At 38.6% G+C, this 18,945-nt stretch overlaps 1 pseudogene; it reads left to right on the top strand.

Moving 5' to 3' along the window:
• Positions 1 to 17,795: 17,795 nt before the first annotated feature.
• Positions 17,796 to 18,341, top strand: Rps7-ps6 (ribosomal protein S7, pseudogene 6; annotated as a pseudogene).
• Positions 18,342 to 18,945: the final 604 nt, after the last annotated feature.

Genomic DNA, 18,945 nt, shown 5'->3' with positions numbered 1-18,945 from the left:
GACCATTTCTAAATGCACTGAGCATAACCAAACTGTCTCAAAACCAAACTGCCTCAAAAAGCAGGCAGTCTAAACAAGTGCAGCTGTTCTTCAAAAATCTTCTTGTCCTATTTTTAGGATAATATAACCCCCTTGACCTTCTTTCAAATCCATGACTTCTTTTTTCATTGTTATTGCATACATGTATGTACATGTATATACTTTGGGGGGCTAAAAGTGGTTATTCTAAAGTTGTTTTTATGAGAAATTTAGAAATAATTGTTACTTAACAGGGAGGAATTAGGTAGATTGAGTTATACAGTCGTAATCTTATTTGTTAACTAAGCTAAAATCATATCTTTGTTTTGATATAGAATTTATTTGTTAAAAGAGATTAAAAGTACAAGGTTTAGAGCCAGTCCTTCTATTGATGTCATTACAAACTTGTGAGTTGATTACACATGTGAGTTAAGGGCCAAATAGCAAACATATTACTGATTTTGTGAGAAAACTTTCAAGATATTATTAAGATATAAAGACAACAGTCCAAATTGTCTTATATAGATAGATGGTTTTCAAAAACATCAGAAATCCACAAAATTAGAGATTTAAAGTTATTTATCTTTTGTTGAGACATATCTGCTCCTAACAGTTCCCCTTTGACGGATTTAATAAAGAATTTGAACATCTCTACCTCCAGATGAGGCAATACTTTGTGGCTAGGCAGCCAATGGACAAAACTGTCTGTTTCATCTACAGACTAATACTGTCCAGAAAAGGACAAATTATACAAAATAGTTGACTGATAAACCCTGTCAAGACAGGGTGATCACCCCTTCAAAACTCTACATTTCTAGAGTCTGTCAGTTGATTTTGGGCCAGAAGGCTGAAGACTTGAGCTCACATGTTGCTAACAGGGGACTGTGCTAGCGGAGATTTGTCTCTACAACCTCTCAGTTCTGGAAGCCGCGTTAGGCTTCCTATGTGTATAGATATTTGGTCATTCCCAGATTTTTGACAGGGTTGAAGACATTATAGTCTCATAGCCTATCAGGCTGTTTAACTCTAAATATACATATTTTATTGGATAGTTATCAGGTAGTATACAAGCTAGCCAAGATATAATACAGATTTTAAGCCTTTCTTAAGCTGGAATAGATAACTAAATGTTCTGTTTAACTGATATAATGTTGGACTGGGTGTTAGATATATTTTATGGTCTTAATTACAAAATGATAATAGTTGTGCTCAACTTCTATTTGAGAGAAAAGTTTTTTTTTTAATTAGACAAAAAGGGTGAAATGTTGTGGTTTGCCCTGAAGTTACTGTATTTTGATGCTAATTCCACTGCCCCAAGGACAGCTGCCTAGTTAAGGACTCAGAACTCTGGTGACTTCACCAGAACCACCTCTCCATTGAATTTGTAAAGTACTGGTGAGGGGCAGGTACAGGATAGAAGGAGGCCTGTCATTGGAGGAGAAGGAAGGATGGGTGGGAGAGAAGTTTGAAGGAAGAGGAGGAGACTAAGGGAGAAAGGAAGAGACAGGAGGGAGAGAGGGAGAGGAGCCGTGGCAGGACAAGATGGCAGGTGACATTAAGATTCTGCTCTGTGTATTTACAGGTTGTTATTAATGTTCTCAAGGGATGGATGGTGCCGGGCTTTGTACGTTTAAGTGGGCAATTATATCTTACCAATTGGGTCAAAGATTGTTGTGTTGTGTGTTCTTTTATGTGAGGGTTTGAGTGTAGGAAAGTGTGCGGCTGGGCTGTGTTTCCGCCAAGATATCTAGCAGATATCTTGGGGCACCGCGGTGAGGACCTAACGGGGTAAAAAGACAATAATACTTCTTTTATTTTTATATTTTTACAACAACATGCATTTATCCCTAAACACAACCCCAACGTTCTGTAAAATGATACTTGTATGCATTGTTTCTCATGGCTGACCATTTAATATTGGATAGTCAATCATTATGCTCTGCCATAGATAACTCTATTTCTCCCACACTCAGCATTCCTTAGTAGCCTCTGGTTCTTTGTGTAGGGTTGTGACCACTGCGTCTTTCGTCTGTCCACTTTGGTTTGTTTATTGTTATTGTCCATGTTCAGGTCATGTGTAGGCAATCATGCTCGTGAGGTATTATGGGTGCGTAGCTTTTGACATTAGGGGGGACACTGTGTCACCACAAACTTCATAATTCTCTTGCTCTTACAGTATTTCTGTCTTTGTTGGGGTTTCTATAGCTACAATGAAACAACATGACCCAAAAGCAAGTTGGGGAGGGGAGGGTTTACTTGGTTTATACTTCCATGTCACTATTTATCACCAAAGGAAATCAGCACAGCAATTCAAACAGGGCAGGAACCTAGAGGCAGGAACTGATGCAGAGGCTACGGAGGAGTGCTGCTTACTGGCTTGCACATTATGACTTGCTTAGGCTGCTTTCTTATAGACCCTAGGACCACCAGCCTAGGAATGACAGCACCCACAATGATCTGGGTCCTCCCACCATAAATCACTGAGAAAATCCCCATAGGCTTGTCCATAACCTGTTCTCATGGAAGCATTTCTTAATTGAGGGTAGAACAATCAGTCACTTCTCTTCTTTGCAACTTTGCATGGCACCTTCTGGAATGGGGAAAGGCATTCAAGTTAATTACACCTCAGGGGCCTCTGGATCATATGTCTGAAGTACATGGTATTTTCAGCAATCAGAAACTTACCTTCCATCTCTGGGGACAATCAAGGGCAGGAGAAATATCCAGCAATGTCCTCCTGTCCAAAAAGTCAAAAGGACTTCTTGTACCTGATATTAGTGTTTTTGTTAGGTGGTCTTTAGTTCTTGAACATGTGTATTATAAGTTTTAGGTAGGTAATCAATACTATGTATGAGTCCTTATGACCTTTTCAGACTCCCTTACTATTGTTTTACCCTAATCCCTCCTTCCTATGAATGTATCTCTTCCATCCCTGATTAGAGTGCTCCTCCCTTTCTCCATTTCCCTGATCAGAATACTTGTAATCTGCTCTTGCTCTTTCTACTGTTCTTCCTCCCCATCTGCAATCTGCGATTGTCCCTTTCTATGTTCCTGGTTTCTGTAGTTACTTCAGGCTATACACTCACACCTGAACATATGAATTTGGGAGCCACACGCGAGAGACAACATATGCCATATTTTTCTCTCTGAGTTTATAGTTCTAAAATCATGATTTTATTTATTTTTTATAGCTCAATAGTACCCCATACTGTATATGCACCAGATTTTTTTGATCCCTTCACCAGTTGAAGGATATTTAGGTTCTTCACTTCCTAGCTACTATTACCAGAACTACAGTAAACATAACTGAGCATGTATCTGTAGAATAGGATGCCTAGTTCTTTGTACATATGACAAGATATAGGTAGGTCATGTGGAAGATTGATTTTGTCTTTGGGAGAATTCTCCACATTGATTTTTCATAGTGGCTACACTGATTTGCAATCCTACCAACAGTGATCTTTTCCTTTCTAGCTATAGTAAGATGAAATCTCAAAATTGTTTTGATTTGTACTTCTCAATTTGATTTGCTAGTGATGATGAACATTTTCGAGATATTTCTTTTAAGAAATGTATTTTGCTTTTTTTGAGAATTCCCGGTTCAGGTTCCAGACCCAATAATATTATATTTCGCAATTTGATTTTTTTATTAGATATTTTCTCTATTTGCATTTTAAATGTTATCCCCTTTCCTGGTTTCCCCTCCAGAAACCCCCATTCCACCCCATCCCCAAACCCCTGCCTCCATGAGGGTTCTTCCCCACCCACCCACCCACCTACCCACTCCCTTCTGTCTCCCTGTCCCATGTATACTCTTTTGTTGGTGGTTTAGTCCCTGGGAGTTCTGGGGTGATTGGTTGGTATTGTTGTTGTTCCTATGGGATTATAAACCCTCTTAGCTACCTCAGTCCTTTCTCTAACTTCTCCATTGGGGACCCAGTTCTCAGTCCAATGATTGTCTGCGAGCGTCCACCTAAATTTTTTTTTTATGTTTTAAGTTCTTTATATATTTTTGATATTATTCCTCCGTCAGATATATAGCTGGCAAAGATTCTTTCCCATTCTGTGGACTACCTCTTTACCTGGTTGATTGTTTCTTTAACTGTGCAGAAGCTTTTTAGACCTATGAAGTCACAATTGTCAACTGTTGGTATTAATTCTTGGGTAAATGGAGTCCTATTTAGGAAGTCCCTTTTTACACCTATATTGTCTAGGGCACTGCTTATATCTCCTAGCAGTTTCATATTTCACATTCAAATGCTTGATCCATTTAAAGTTTTTATGCAAAGTGCTAGATACAAGTATAATATCATTTTTCTACATGCAGGCATCCAGTTTTCCCAGCACCATTTGTTGAAGATGCTTTCTAGATTATGTTCTTGGCATCTTTGTCAAATACTCAATAGCTGAAGTTACGTGAACTCATGCTTGGAGCTTTAATTCCATTTTTTGCATGTCTGTTTTAATGACAGTACCATATTGCTTTTATTCCTAGGGCTCTATAATTTAATTTGACATTTGGAATGGTAATTCTTCGAGCATTGTTCTTTGTGCTTATGATTGTTTTGGTACTCTAGGGTCTTTTGTGGTTCCAAAATGAATTTTAGTATAGTTTTTTTTAATGTTTCTATGAAAAATGAGATGAAATTTTTTGTTGAGATTCCATTAAATCTGTAAACAGCTTTAGGTAAAATTAATTTTAATGAAATTAATATTTCACAATGTTAATCCTACTAATCCATGAGGATGGGTATCTTCCCCTTTTCTAATGTGTTCCTCTATTTCAGTCTATAGGTTCTTCATTTTCTTAATTAGATTTATTTCTTGGTTTTTATTTTTAAGCTAATGTGAGTTTAAGGCTAGGGAAAAAGTGTGTGTGTGTGTGTGTGTGTGTGTGTGTGTGTGTGTGTGTGAGAGAGAGAGAGAGAGAGAGAGAGAGAGAGAGAGAGAGAGAGAGAGAGTTTTGCAATTATCTGACAGTACTGGCCTAAATTCTTCAGAGAATTTTCACAGGGTGGATCAAATCATAGGATAGAATCAGATCTAACCAAGGACTGTGCTGTCAAGATACAGTCTGCAAACAATGCCCAAGGTTCTTTTGATGGAAAGCATTCATTTTCTTTAGTTCTAGAAGGGTTTTGGATCCTAGACATCTAATCTCAGCTCTGTGAAAAGGCATTTTATTTATTTATTACATTCATAAAAAAGAAAAAGAACACCACATCTTGGTCCCAGTTAGCCTCAGGATGTGGCAATATTGTTTTTTAAAAACTAATAGAATTGATCCCTTGGTTAAAAATATTTCAAAAGCCCTTAAATTTCTAGCATCATGTTTTCTTTAAATGTGAAAGGAAGAAAGAAGGCAGATGGAAAGAAAAAATTAAGAAAAACCCTGATGATAGGGGAAGAATGGGGGGGGGGAACTAAGGGGTAATAAAATACATGTGACTTTAACAAAGAAAGGGGACTATTTGGAAGTAAGAAGGTGATGAGGAAGTGAGGAAGGGAGACTGGAGAGAACAGAATGGGGCAGGAATATATTAGGACAAAATACAATGATATATATGTATGAAAAAAGCCATAATAAAACTTATTACTTTATATGCTAATATAAAAACATAAAAAGAAAGGAAGAAAATACTTCAAAGCCTTTGCCAATGGGGAATCTTACTCCCTGTATGGACCTATGTTGAGCTCCTCTGCTTGCTACACAGTGGCTGGTCATTAAATATTTGTCTTTCTTTGAAACTGTTGAGCAACCTGCAAATTAAGTAGCAAGAAGCAGAACATTAACTGTTATTTATAGACAGTCTTTGTGAGTTCACAAGGCAAATACAACACTATCACACCCTGGGGTTTTTTTCTGAGTAAATATAACCAGATATGGAAGGTCAGACCACCTGGGAGGAAGGAGGTTGGCTCTCCATGGGTAATAACGTCTAATTATTCTTTGATTTCAATCATGGTCCTTTTTAACCAGCAGTTGTTAACTTTTAAAGTAAGAATTTGAAAAAGTGGAAAATAAAAGCCTATTTCTTAGACAAAAAAACAAACAAACAAGCATAAATAAAGTTATTGACTTACAATTGGTAAGGAAGTAACCTGTAGAGTACCCATGGATGTAGTTTAGAGAGCTTGACCTCAGTCCAAGGCAGTATAAATGCGGCTGGTGAGGGATTATAGAGTGTATTCAACCCATAAGTGTTTAATGATTCAATGAATTGAGACTTTCCATTTCTACAGTTTTACGGTCATCTCCTTAGTACTTAGCAAGAGTATTTTGAAGAGTATCAGCATAAAATATTAAGCGTGGGTCAAAGCTTCCTTCCTCTGCTGTTTTGTTTTATTCTAACCAAGTGAATATTTATAGAAACCAACTCATTCAAATATTTATAAATAGCTCTATGACCTTGAGCAAAGCCTTGTCTTTGTTACAGTCAAGATGTTATTTCCATACTTTGAGTCTCAGTGACTTAGTTTCTTTCCTTGTTGCTGTGATAAAATGCTCTGACTACCACAGTTTACAGGAAAAGGGTTTATTTTAGCTTACTGTTCTAGTTATAGTCCATCGTAATAGGGGCGCAAGCAGCCGGCCACATTACATCTACAGTCAGACAAAAAAAGAAATGAATGAATGCATACTGGTCAGTTTTCTTTCTATAGTCATACAATCCAGAATTCCAGCCAGGAAATGGTGCCATACTCAGTGGGCAAATCTTCCTATATGAATTAAAATCACCAAGACAATTTGCCCAAAGGCACGTCTTCTACACCATTCTAGATTCTGTCATATTAACAGTTGAAATAAGCCATCCCACCCACTATCAGTAAAACATTGAAGAAAGGAAGAATTATGCATAAGTAAATTTCTTTCAAAAGACTCAAGTATTATCAAAAGCATTCTAACCTCCTGGTATGGTGCAAGGAATAAGAATACATTTGCACCTAACCCTCCAAGAGACTTGAGGGCCCAGGTAGTCGGGATGTCTGGTGGGGTGAGTGTTGGGGTTGTGGGGACATCCTCTTTTGTGGGGATGTGGAACAGTCAGAGGGTGGTGGACTGGGAGGAGGATAAAGTCTGGACTGCAAAAAAAGATTAAAGGATAAATTTTTAAAAAGAGTTGAAGGCAAACATACAAAAAAAGAAAAAGAAAAAAGGTAATCTGTACACTCAAATGCATTTTTATTTTTGAAAAAAATGCATTTGCTGATCGTATGGGAAAATATATGATCTGCTAAATACTTAATTCTCAAAGTTTGACCTTTTGTATAAGCAATATTTTAGAATGATAGATTTTTTTCCACAGGTAGATACTGGAATATAAAACAATAGATTGGAAGTCTCACTTGAAGAACTAACACTGGAAACGAGGTTTCTCACCTTGACTCCTTATTTTCTTAATGTTTTCATCTGCCATTGTGATATCATCCTACATATTAGTCCAGATAATGGGAATGACGTTTGGTCTGAGACAATCTAAGGTCTTTTTGATTGTCCTCTCTTGCTGAGTGGAAGCTGATGTCTGTATGTCATTACGGCTGTTGCTTAAATAATTACAATTGTCAGAATTCCCTCCTGCTTTTCTTTCTAGTGCCCGCTGTAAACACTTTTATCATATGATGGATTTGATTTCAGATTCAGGTTCTACTCTTTTGATGGCTGTGTGCTCATGAACATATAGTGTTCTTATTTGTGAGACAGGGTTAAACCTATCTTCCTGGAGTACTGTTAAGTTTGAATGTGACTATCTCTACCAGCACCCAATACCCTCTTTGAAGGGAGAATTTTATAGGTGTTAGGTACTGCTGGTCTTGTCCGTGATCTTTCCGACTCTTGTTGACTGAAGAAAGCTGTCTGAGAATCTACAGTGGTTCTGAGCAGGGAATGAACACAATGGCATGACCCAGAGGACTTCCTCCAGGATTGCCTGCTGACCCTTAGTCATTGTGGGAAGAGCTCAACTGTCTGCTAAAACATATGGTCTGATAATTTTCAGGGTCCTTTGGGGCATGTCTTTCCTTCTAGGTTGAGACAGACAGAAGTTTCATTGCCAGATGAGTCTCCCAGTCTTCAAAGAACAGAAGAAATAAGTTATTTCCTACCATGGAACTCAGAAAGAGCCCCAGAGCTCTCAGTCTTGCCTCTGACTGCAGCCTCTAACGCTTCAGCTTTGCTCAATCAGGCTTCACCGACCCCATCCTAATTCTGCTAGCCTCCAAGTTTCATTATAAGTAGTTGAACACATTTTTCCCCTCAGACAAACTGCTGCATCAGAAACCTTATGATCTCCTGTACACCAGGGGATTCAGCAATGCTTCCTGCGCCCCTGCAAACCACATTGCCTAAGGCTGAAAGAACGCCACCTGCTCCCATGCAGCAGCCAGCTTTCTGTCTCCTCCCGGTCCTTCTGTTCGTACCAGTACAAGTGGTTTGCCAAGATCCAGTTGTGTCACTGCCCACTCCATTTGCTCTGACATTACAGATTTCAATGAAATGTTTCCCAGACAGATCTGATGCAAGTGCAGAAAAAGAGCCATTGATTCTGTGAATGCTTTGGAGATAGCAAGTCTGAGCTGCTAGAAAGCGACTTCTCACTGGCTTAGGATAAGGTGATTGCAACAGCTTTGGGGTGGAGGAACCTAGAATGGAGTCAACATTCAGGTCCACAAAAGGACTGCTCCTTTCAAGCGGTAGAACCTGTGATTCAGAGCCAGTGAGAGTCTGCGCTGTTTATGCAAGGTGAATGCTGATCCCTGTACCATATTGTCAACCACACATAAGAGCTTTGGCATCAGGATTTAGGTTATCGTTCAGGGGAAGACACATGCATGAGCTTCAGTCCCAGTGTGAGGGTAACGTGGAAAGGGGTATTGGTCCAAAAAATATGCTTCGTTCCTTTGCCTTTCTATGTTCTGTTATAGCAGAATTTTATTACAGATGAATCATTTAAAAGTAGTTCCCAATTTGACCATTATTTTCCATTAACTGATCAATTACTCATCTCAACACACTGAATGAGGAACAGCTTAACTTTCAAAATGTCAAGGTAACAAATTAGCTTGTGCATTTCCAGTGTGCACAGCTCACGGTATAGAAGGACTGGCTAGCGATGACGGCGGACTGGGTAAATAAGTTAAAAAATGTAGGTTCCTTTGAGTTTGCACAGTGAATCAAGTACCTATGGCTTACAGTATATTCTATGACAAAGGAATATCTGTGAATAGCATCCTATATTAGCTAAGATTTATGGATGATTTTTCAATGTATTCAGTTTCCCAGTAGTCCCTGTGAGGTATGAATTATTATGCCTATTTTAAAGATGAGGTGGTTGAAGTTCTCAGAAGTTAACTTTGACCCATTTATATACCAATGAGAAGCATATCTCAAGTTTGTCCTATACCAAAGTCCTGTGAAAACTGGCATGTTTCTTTGGTTTGGTTGGAAGCATTAACTGTACTGATAGCTAGACAGTGACATTGTGCTATAACATTGTTAGTTTTTGGATTTGTGGAAACTAAAGCATCCCAAAAGGTTTCACATGAAAGTCACAAGGATGTTAGATCACACACAGAGGGCAGTATCTATCCATAGGGCTAAGAGAGCCCAGAATAACAATTTGTGGTTAGGCCTCAGACCTGCAACATTCTAACCTCTCTATAATCACTGAAGTTCTAATCGACTTTTGTAGATTGATTCAGCCTGTGTGTCTTCACCATAACAAATCCACTCTCACATGAGTAATACTGACATACTCATGAAAGCTCTACCCTTTCCCTTAATAACATTTTACAGGTCCCAACCCCTAACTCTGTTACACTGCGGATTAACATTTCTGCCGAGGAACATTAAAGCACACTGCTACACCACTATACCTTCCAAGTAAGGATTTATCAAACCTCACGATTCCTGACAATCTTCAGCACCCCCACTTCTGACTGGCTGGCTATGTTGCAGGTGTGTTGTGAGCCACTGGACACACTAAAGCATTCAGAAGGAGCTGCCAAAACTGTAGGGGACAGCTTTTGGCAGCACATGTCATTTGCATTGTTGTAACACCTGCTTGTTTTGATGCAAGATCAGGGTCTTGTCAGAATTCCCATATTCTCTCTATTCAAAGGGAAGTCATTTGGCTGACTCTAGTCCCTCTGGGCTACAATTTGGGACATGGTGTGTCAGCTCAGCTAGCATGGCTTTATCATTAAAATCATTGTTGACCATTTCAAGTTAGTTTTGAACCAAATACATATGCTTGGTTTTCTGCTTCCCAGTCTATTAGGGGAAAAGAGCAAGGTAGACAGGGACTGATGTTTGATTAAAGTAGGGGAAACAAAAGCATCCTGGCACCTTGGTCAGTGTAGCTTAATTTTCCTGTAATGAATCAATCTCACACTTACTTGTTAACTATGTACTTTTCAAGAGTTAACCCTTGGCTCTCAAGAACTGGAACTAAGGACCACAAGGCTTAGAGTCATTTATTTAAATAAATGATGTAGAACAATTTGTGCCTATGTACCCAAGGGCTGCTGTAACCAGCCACCACAAAAATAATGTCTCTATACAAGAATTGTTTTCTTACAGTTTTAATGGTCAAGGACTTGAAGTCTATGGGCAGGACTATCCATTTTCTGAAGACTCCAGGGTAGATCTCTTTCATGCCTTTTTCTTGGCTTCTGATTATTACTGTCTAACTCTGGATACTCTGACTCTGGGAAAAGTGTTCCATCTCTGCCTGTATCATTCCATGACATTAATCCTCTGAATGTTTGCTATCTTTACGGATGGACAATAGTATTATGGGTAGGAACCGATCTTAAAGAGCTATGATCTCATCTTAACATCATTACATCTGCAAAGATTCTCTTTCCAAATAAGGTGATAGTCACAAGAATATAAAGGAAGGTTTTGACACCAGATGTATAAAATGAAGATTTTGGTACCAGATGTATATAAAACTCATGGTTTTGGCACCAGATATATAAACTGGCAACATGATTGCTCCAAGGTATGGTTAAGTGGGAATTATTTTTATTGTGTATGAATGAGAGAACAGATAAAAGCATCTAGAAGAGTCCAGAGAAGAAGGAGAAAACAGTAGGCTCACCATGACCAGCAGATTAGACTTGGCCATGAGATGAGGGAGGGGTGAGAGAGGAAGACAGAGAGGAGCAAGAGCTAGGACTAAGAGGGGACCAAGAATGCTTAGCCAACATAGTAGGGTTATAAGGAGAAAAGAGAAGCCCAGGATCTGGGGAACTTTACTGGGTCAGGTTGCCAGCAAGGGCTTTGAAATGTATAACAGGTGCTTGGGATGCCAAAGGAGACTGGAGGCCAGATTGGTATGCTGATGGGTAGCATGGTCAATCATTTGTCCCTTCTGTGAGTGATAAAGAAAAATGGTTCCTTTTGAAGGGGGAAACTGCCTCACAATTCCTAAGGAATACTGGCCTTTCTCTAACCCCCAGAATTTGGGGGAGATGGAGTCTCCTTTGAGCCTGACAACAAAGTACTGCTAATTAGGAATTATCTAGACGTTTTTGGAAGACTCAATTCAATGCAAAACAAAATGAACTCTTTTTTACTGAAAGTGATACATATTTTGCATCCTGATATGAAAATGTAGCATTTCATTCAAATTAGAGATGTGTGTTGTGTTTTATTATTTTTTCCCATTTTTATTTCATGACAGCCATTTGAAATTCTGAAATCTTATTTAAAATGTGCTTTGGGGCATGGAACTTCTTTCAAAATAGATAGATCTTAGATTTCCTAATTTTGAAAGAAACTTTTCCACTAACTGGAAAATTGTGACGTAGGTCCCTACTTTGCAACATACAGATGCTTTTACTCTCAGTTGTTCCTACTTACGTATCACTCCATCTCTTCTAGCCTACACACTATTTGGAGATTTACAAGCAAATGCACCTCAAGTTCTTATCACAGACAGATTTGCATTCCAGTGGTGAAGAATGATAAGCAAATGAGATATCACATATAACCTGGCAAGCATTATGATCAAAGTTAAGAAAATTATGGGAGAATTTAGCAGGAGGAAGAGATAAGATGCACATAGAGGATTTCCTGGGGGGACTAGCTTTGATGAGATGTTGGAAGGAAGCACAGGGGGACCTCTGAGAACCAAGGAATAGACAGCAAGTGGCATGGCTAGTTGTGATGAGAAATAGAAAGGTTTTCTCAGGCCATCATTGGCTGAACTGTATATACCAAGCCAGTGATCCTACGGTTAAATTGTGGGACCCATTGTGATCATTTAGAGGCAAAGGAGGTACCTAGGATTAGATTAGGAGGTAAGCTTAGGTTCTTCGTGATGTTCTATAGAGAAGAGAGCTCCATCTCCCCTCCATTTCTCATCTTCCTCCCTCCATCCCTGTCCTCACTTCAACTGTCTGTTCTTTTCCAAGCCTATATACCAAGGATGGTGGGAGCCCACAAGGTAAGAAGGCAGCTATCTATAAGCATGGGGTCTGAATGTCTATCTCCTCTGTGCTCCTATGTTAAAATACAACCACAAAGGTAGCACTAGAAGGTGGGGTCTTGAAGAAATGGGTAGGAATTGAGAGTGGAGTCCTTATGAATGGATTTAGTTCCCTAAATTCCAGAGGCCAAAATAGGGAGAGGGTTAGCTCCTTTTGTCTGCTTCTTGGAAGAGACCCCTCACTGGAGCCAGACCATGGTTGAAGCCTGATCTTGGCTTCCAGCATGCTTAGAATGGCAAGAGATAATTTCCCACTGTCTAAGCCACCTTGTCTTTGATATTTTTATTTCAGGAGTTCATGCTGACTGAGACAACAATAGGCCATTAAGAACCTTTTTGTATCTGGATGTTTTGCCTGAGTTTTTTTCCTGGGATGGGGCTCTGGTAAAAGCTGAGCCTATTGCAGTATAGAGAATCTTTAAGAAAAGAAAGAAGGAAAAGGAAAGAAAGAAAAGAAAGATCATATTGATGAAGTACTTTCTAACCACCACAAATGAGTACAAATTTCTCTTTGCAGATTCACAATTTCCTACTATTAAAGGCTCTAAAATATCTTGTAGAAAGAAAATCCATATTACTTTAATTTAGCATTCTCAAATTTCTTTAATAATGAAACTGCAGCTTAGAACTATGAATCTCAGAACTTCTTGGGCAGGTACTGATATAGCTTGAGGCTGGAGCTATCCATAGGAAGCAGGAGACCTAACCTGGGTACCACCTCCCCAAGAAGGGTAAAGAAGCATTCCTTTCAGAGTCCTGAGTGAGAACATTTATGAGGCTGATGCTCTAAGTTAGGCCAAAGAAGTAGAAATGATAAAAAAAAATTACATTGAAATATTTATGATTTCCTAAGATAGGCTTTTTTAATAAATACAATTTTGATTTAAAACAAATTATAATTTTAAAAAACCTGCATATTTACTGTTAAAATAAAGGAATGGGTTTGACAAAATGGTTCAGTGGAAAAGGGAAATTGCTATGCTGGCCTTGTGACCTGAGTTTCATCCCCAGTAACCATGTAAATTTAGAAAAAGAGAATCAACTCCACAAAGTTATCCATTGACTCTCACAAGTCCTGTGCAACATGCACCACTAGTGATAATAGTGAGTAAAAATTAAAATAATATATGAATATATAAAGCAAAATATGGTCCATTTCATTCATGTATATCTGTTTTAAACTTAGATTGTATGTTTTTAGACTTGTTTTTTCCCCACTGAACTATGTACTTTAAACATGCCTGTATTAAGAATATTACTACATTTCACTAGCAAATCATTAATTTAAAAAATTATTCACTTATTTTATATCTGTGAGTACACTGTAGCTGTCTTCAGACACACCAGAAGAGGGCATCATAGCCCATTATAGATAGTTGTGAGCCACCATGTGGTTGCTGGGAATTGAACTCAGGACCATTGGAAGAGCAGTCAGTGCTCTTAACCACTGAGCTATCTCTCTAGCCCCATCATCATTAATTTTTGCAAACCAGTATGTTTGTTATATTTATTGATTTAAGTAAGCAGTGCTGCAGCAATTATTTCCCACGTACTTCTTTGATACCTACACAATTTGCTTCTAGTGACAGATGTGAGTTAGATATTGGGCAGGGATTCCCAGTGGGCCCATAGTATCCATCTCTGCTTTCTTTAATAATCTCATTTGCTTCTAGAAAGATCAGTCTAGGTATCAGGCTAATAACTTTTCCCAACTTCCTTTATAGGAAGCTATAGCTATGAGACTTACTATTAGCCAATAAAAGAGCAGATTTTTTTTCTTTTTTGAGCAGTCTCCTTTCTAAGTAATGTCCTTCTTTGCTCTCTCCTTGTTCACACTGATTGTAAATCCATCTTGGATGACAAGGTGACATGTTAATGGTACAAGTATAAGAGCGAAGAAATCTGGGCTCCAAACATTTCCAAGTGATATTATACTTTCCTCTGGACTTGTTTTACAAAGTCATAACTTGAGTTTCTATCGTGTTTAAGCTACTACAGTTTTTTTTTCCTTTTATATGCTCTTAAATGAAATTCTAGCTTTTTCGAATGGAATGCATATTGAACAATTTGACAAATTATAACTAAATGTCCTGAAAGGGGCTGTACTGACAGACATGCTCATCAGCAGTGAATGAGATTGCCTGGAAGAAAATTGAACTCATTATAAATGATGTGGTCTTTATCATTTTCATTCAGGGGAATTTTAAGCATCTTCAGAACCTTTGCCTTATGCTCCCAAATCTATTGCACCCACCAAAAAGAGAAGTAGAATTGTTCAGACTTCTCTGGACAACTTGATTTGGCTATTGAACACCGCTGTGATTCTGAATTAATCATAATCTAAACTTTTAGAGCCTCAGCTTCCTAATTTGTAAACTTTTAGTCATTGAACCTCTTGATGAGGAATAAAAATGGCTTGTGCTATATGTATCATAAAACAATCAACCAGTATCAGCTACTTGTGAGATACATACATACATATATATATATATATATATATATCTCAATTATCTTGGTTTTGGGGTTATTGTGGGGGATACAGTAATGAACAAGCAGTGGCTGAAAGTAAATAGTTAAATAGACATGTTGGGATAAAAGACAGTTACAGACACTGCAGCCACTACATTGAAGAAATTTCCCCAGGAGGGGAAAATATCACAGGAATTAAAAGTAGACTATGTTAATTCTCTTAGGGGGATAATATCAAGAAAGTCATTGTAAAGGATTTGAAGAATGGAAAATTTCCATCTGTAGAAGTATCACTGGATTTTATTTTAAATCAGCAACTATATCAGTAGCCAAATATTGGGTTAGGACGTTATGGTGGCTGAAATGAGAAATGTCCCCCACAGAATGCTTTGTCCGCAGTTAGTGGAACTATTTGTGGGAGGTTATCCAACCTTTAGGAGACAGAGATTGGCTGGGGGATGCATATTACTGGGGGTAAACTTTGAGAGTATATCCTTGACCCATTTCCAATTTGTTTTTTCTGCCTCATGTTTGGGTTTGACGATCTGGTCTCTCGGCTTCTTGCTTTGACTGCCTGCTGCCATGCCTTCCCCATAATTGTAAATCCAAATAAACTTTTAATTCCCATAAGTCACTTTTGGCTATGATGCTTTGTCACAGCAACAGAAAGATTAGCAAGATAGAAGATACAGAAGAATGAGTGAGCCAATGACTAAGGTACAAGGCACATGTTAGGATAGAATCTGTTTGGCTGCAGCAGAAAGAGAAGGTTAGATCTCAAGAAGATTGCACCAAACATTTTGCAAAGGTTCTTAATACACATGGAAATTTCTGGAAGGCTTTGGTTCTTGTATGGAAGAAAAGAGATAATCAGAACTGTTATATGACAGTCTAGCAGCATGAAACATGGACTGGAGTAGTTGGACAGGATGTAGAATGTAGTGAATATCATCTAGTGATTTTGGTCATCACTGGAATGAGAAAGGATATATACTCTGCATAGAATTCATGTTTATCCAGTTATCCTTCAGGGAAACAAGAGCCTGGTAACTTCCACAGTTTATAAACTAATCAAAAATTGAAACTATGAGGTGTGGTAGACTTCTGTTCTTTATCCACAGGTCAAGTGTGTTTCTTAGCAATACATTTTGAACTTGGATGCATTCAAAACTCTCTGTGAATGTCTAAAGCAAAATGGAGGGATATGAGAACATTGTATTCATGTAAGGAAATGTGCATGTTGGATGTATTTTTACAGGACATGGACCATATGTTCAAATCATTGAAAGTCAGTAAAATTGAACAGCAGGAGAGTTGGTATTGTGTTCAGAAAATAGAAAGTTCTCTCACTGCCTTGCCTTGCAGTTTTAAATGAGATGTCATCTTTTTTTATTCATGTACTGTGTGTTTGTGTGTTGACAGGGTGCATGCATACGTGCACATATGTGGTCACAAGTGTAGGCAAATATGAAGAATAGAGGTTGCTATGAAGACATCTTCCTCACTTGTTTCTTTATCTTAGTTTTTATGGTCCCTTAATGCTCTGTGCTTGCTTATGCATTTGATTGGCTGACTTTTGAGCCCTTGGGATACTCTTGTCTCCATATACCAGCTCTACAACTAGAGAGAAGATTGGCCACTCCTGGCATTTACATGAGAGCTTGGGATCCAAACTTAGATACTTATGCTTATACAGAAAACACTTTGCTGAGCACTATCCTCAGGCCCTGAATGTCATTCCTAAGGCTACAGCCAAGATGTGATCTGGATTATATTTTTTTGTAGAGTCTCAGTTGCAGAAGAATCAGTCTATCTTCAAGTTCTCACAGGTTATAGGGATCATCTTTCTGTGTGTCTATCTCTATCTATCTATCATCTATCTATCTATCTATCTATCTATCTATCTATCTATCTATCTATCTATCTGTCTATCATATATCTATCTATATCATATCAATCTATCTATCCATTTTATATATCTACCTACCTACCATCTATCATCTATCTGTTTCTCTGAAAACTGTAGTGCTATGAGTCCAAGAAGTTTTTGACTCATCTACAAGGTTGCCCTCACCTCCCAGAGTCTGCCTTTTGTCCCCTGTCTCCTGGTCCTCTTTAGGAACAATTATGATGCCCTATCTTATTCCATTGAGGCAATCAATGAAAACACAGATACTAGAATCTTTCCAGGAGTCTTCTATAATATAAAGTCACCTTGGAGATGATATATTTCTCCACATGGCTATGAGCAAACGACAACTGACACACACACACACACACACACACACACACACACACACACACACACACTAAGTGTTAGGATCCTATTAATTACACAAAAGGGTGAATTCTAGAGGATGACTATATTTGATACTTTTCACTGTGATAGAATGCTTCAAAGAATTACCTTAAAGGAGGAGGGTTAATCTTGGCTCATAATTTTAGAGGTCGATGTCCGTCATGGCAGAGAAAACCTGGCATGATTCATGGTGATGGATGAATGCGCTATGATTGCTGATATCTTGATGGGTTGACAAACAGAGACCTTTGGTCAGAGCATAAGTGTCATTTTGAAGGTCTATATTTAATATTCCCATTTTCTAAGCTAAGCCACTACCTCAGATGTTCCTCAACCTGTGAGACAATGTTATAAGCTGTAAATGAAATATTTAAACAAATGAGCCCATGAGGTTGCCTTCTTACTTCAGTCACTCTATGATGATTAAGTCAAGAACAAGAGTAGAACTTAAATTGACCTCTTCTTATAAATGTCTTAAAACTTTTTTCTAAGTGGCCCTCCATAAGAATGAAGCCATGTTCAACTCAAGCGCCAAGATTGTGAAGCCCAGTGGTGAGAAGCCATTCCAGTATGGCATTTCTCAGGTGCTGCACGAGCTGGAGATGAACTCAGATCTCACTGCTCTGGGACCTCAACAACATCACGGCCAACGAAATTGAAGCTGGTGGTGATCGGAAAGCTATCATAAATTATGTACAAGCTCCTCCACTGAAATCTTTCCAGAAAATTCAAGTCTGGATAGTTTGTTAATTGGAGAAAAAGTTCAGTGGGAAGCATGTGGTCTTCATTCCTCAGAGGAACACTCTGCCCAAGTCCACCCGGGAAAAGCTGTATGACAGATAAGCAAGACCATCTCAGAAGCCACACCCTGGCAGCAGTGCAGGATGATGCCCATCCTTGAGGACTTGGTCTTCCCAAGTGAAGGTATGAGTAAGATCTGTATGAAACTGGATGGTAGCTGGCTTATGGAAGCTTATTTAGACCAAGCACAGAAGAGGAATGTGGAGCCCAAGCTCACATGCAAAAATGTTAATTTTGAAGTCCCAGAGTTTCAGTTATAAAGAAAAATGACAGAATAAAGTGTCATTCATAGCAAATAAATAAATAAGTAAATGAAATGCCTTAAAAATATAAAACTTATTCTCAAGCAATCAGAGCCCACCAACAAACTTGTATAAGTAAAGAGGCTCCATAGGACCAAACAAACAAAGGAACTGAGGTCAATTATATATTTCCTTTGTTTTACCTCTATGTTTCTTGTAAATATCTCATTTATTTCCTCTCATTAAGTGATGAGATGAAAGCTGTGCAAATATATGGCTTGGGAGGAGCACAGAGCTTTTACTTCTCTGTCCCTAATGTAAACCCGGAAACTTCTAGCCTCCATTCAATCTAATCTTCCAAGCTGACTGATTCAACCTGGCTCCTCTCTGTTTCTGCCTGAATTACTCTGCTTGGTCTCATACTAACATTGGCTATATGCTCTAGTCTTATGACTCCTCCTCATTCTCTGGCTCATGGTCTTCACATATGTCTAGCTTTTCTGCAACCTATCTCTCTCTCTGTTAAAACTACCATACACCTCTCCCTCTCCCTCTCCGTCTCCCTCTCCGTCTCCCTCTCCGTCTCCCTCTCCATCTCCCTCTCCCTCTCCCTTCCCCTCTC

The sequence above is a fragment of the Rattus norvegicus genome, chromosome 4 (genome assembly GCF_036323735.1).
Source record: "Rattus norvegicus strain BN/NHsdMcwi chromosome 4, GRCr8, whole genome shotgun sequence".
Taxonomy (NCBI): Eukaryota; Metazoa; Chordata; class Mammalia; order Rodentia; family Muridae; genus Rattus; species Rattus norvegicus.
The sequence above is the reverse complement of the archived record's forward strand: the minus strand, read 5'-3'. Positions and strand labels throughout refer to the sequence as shown.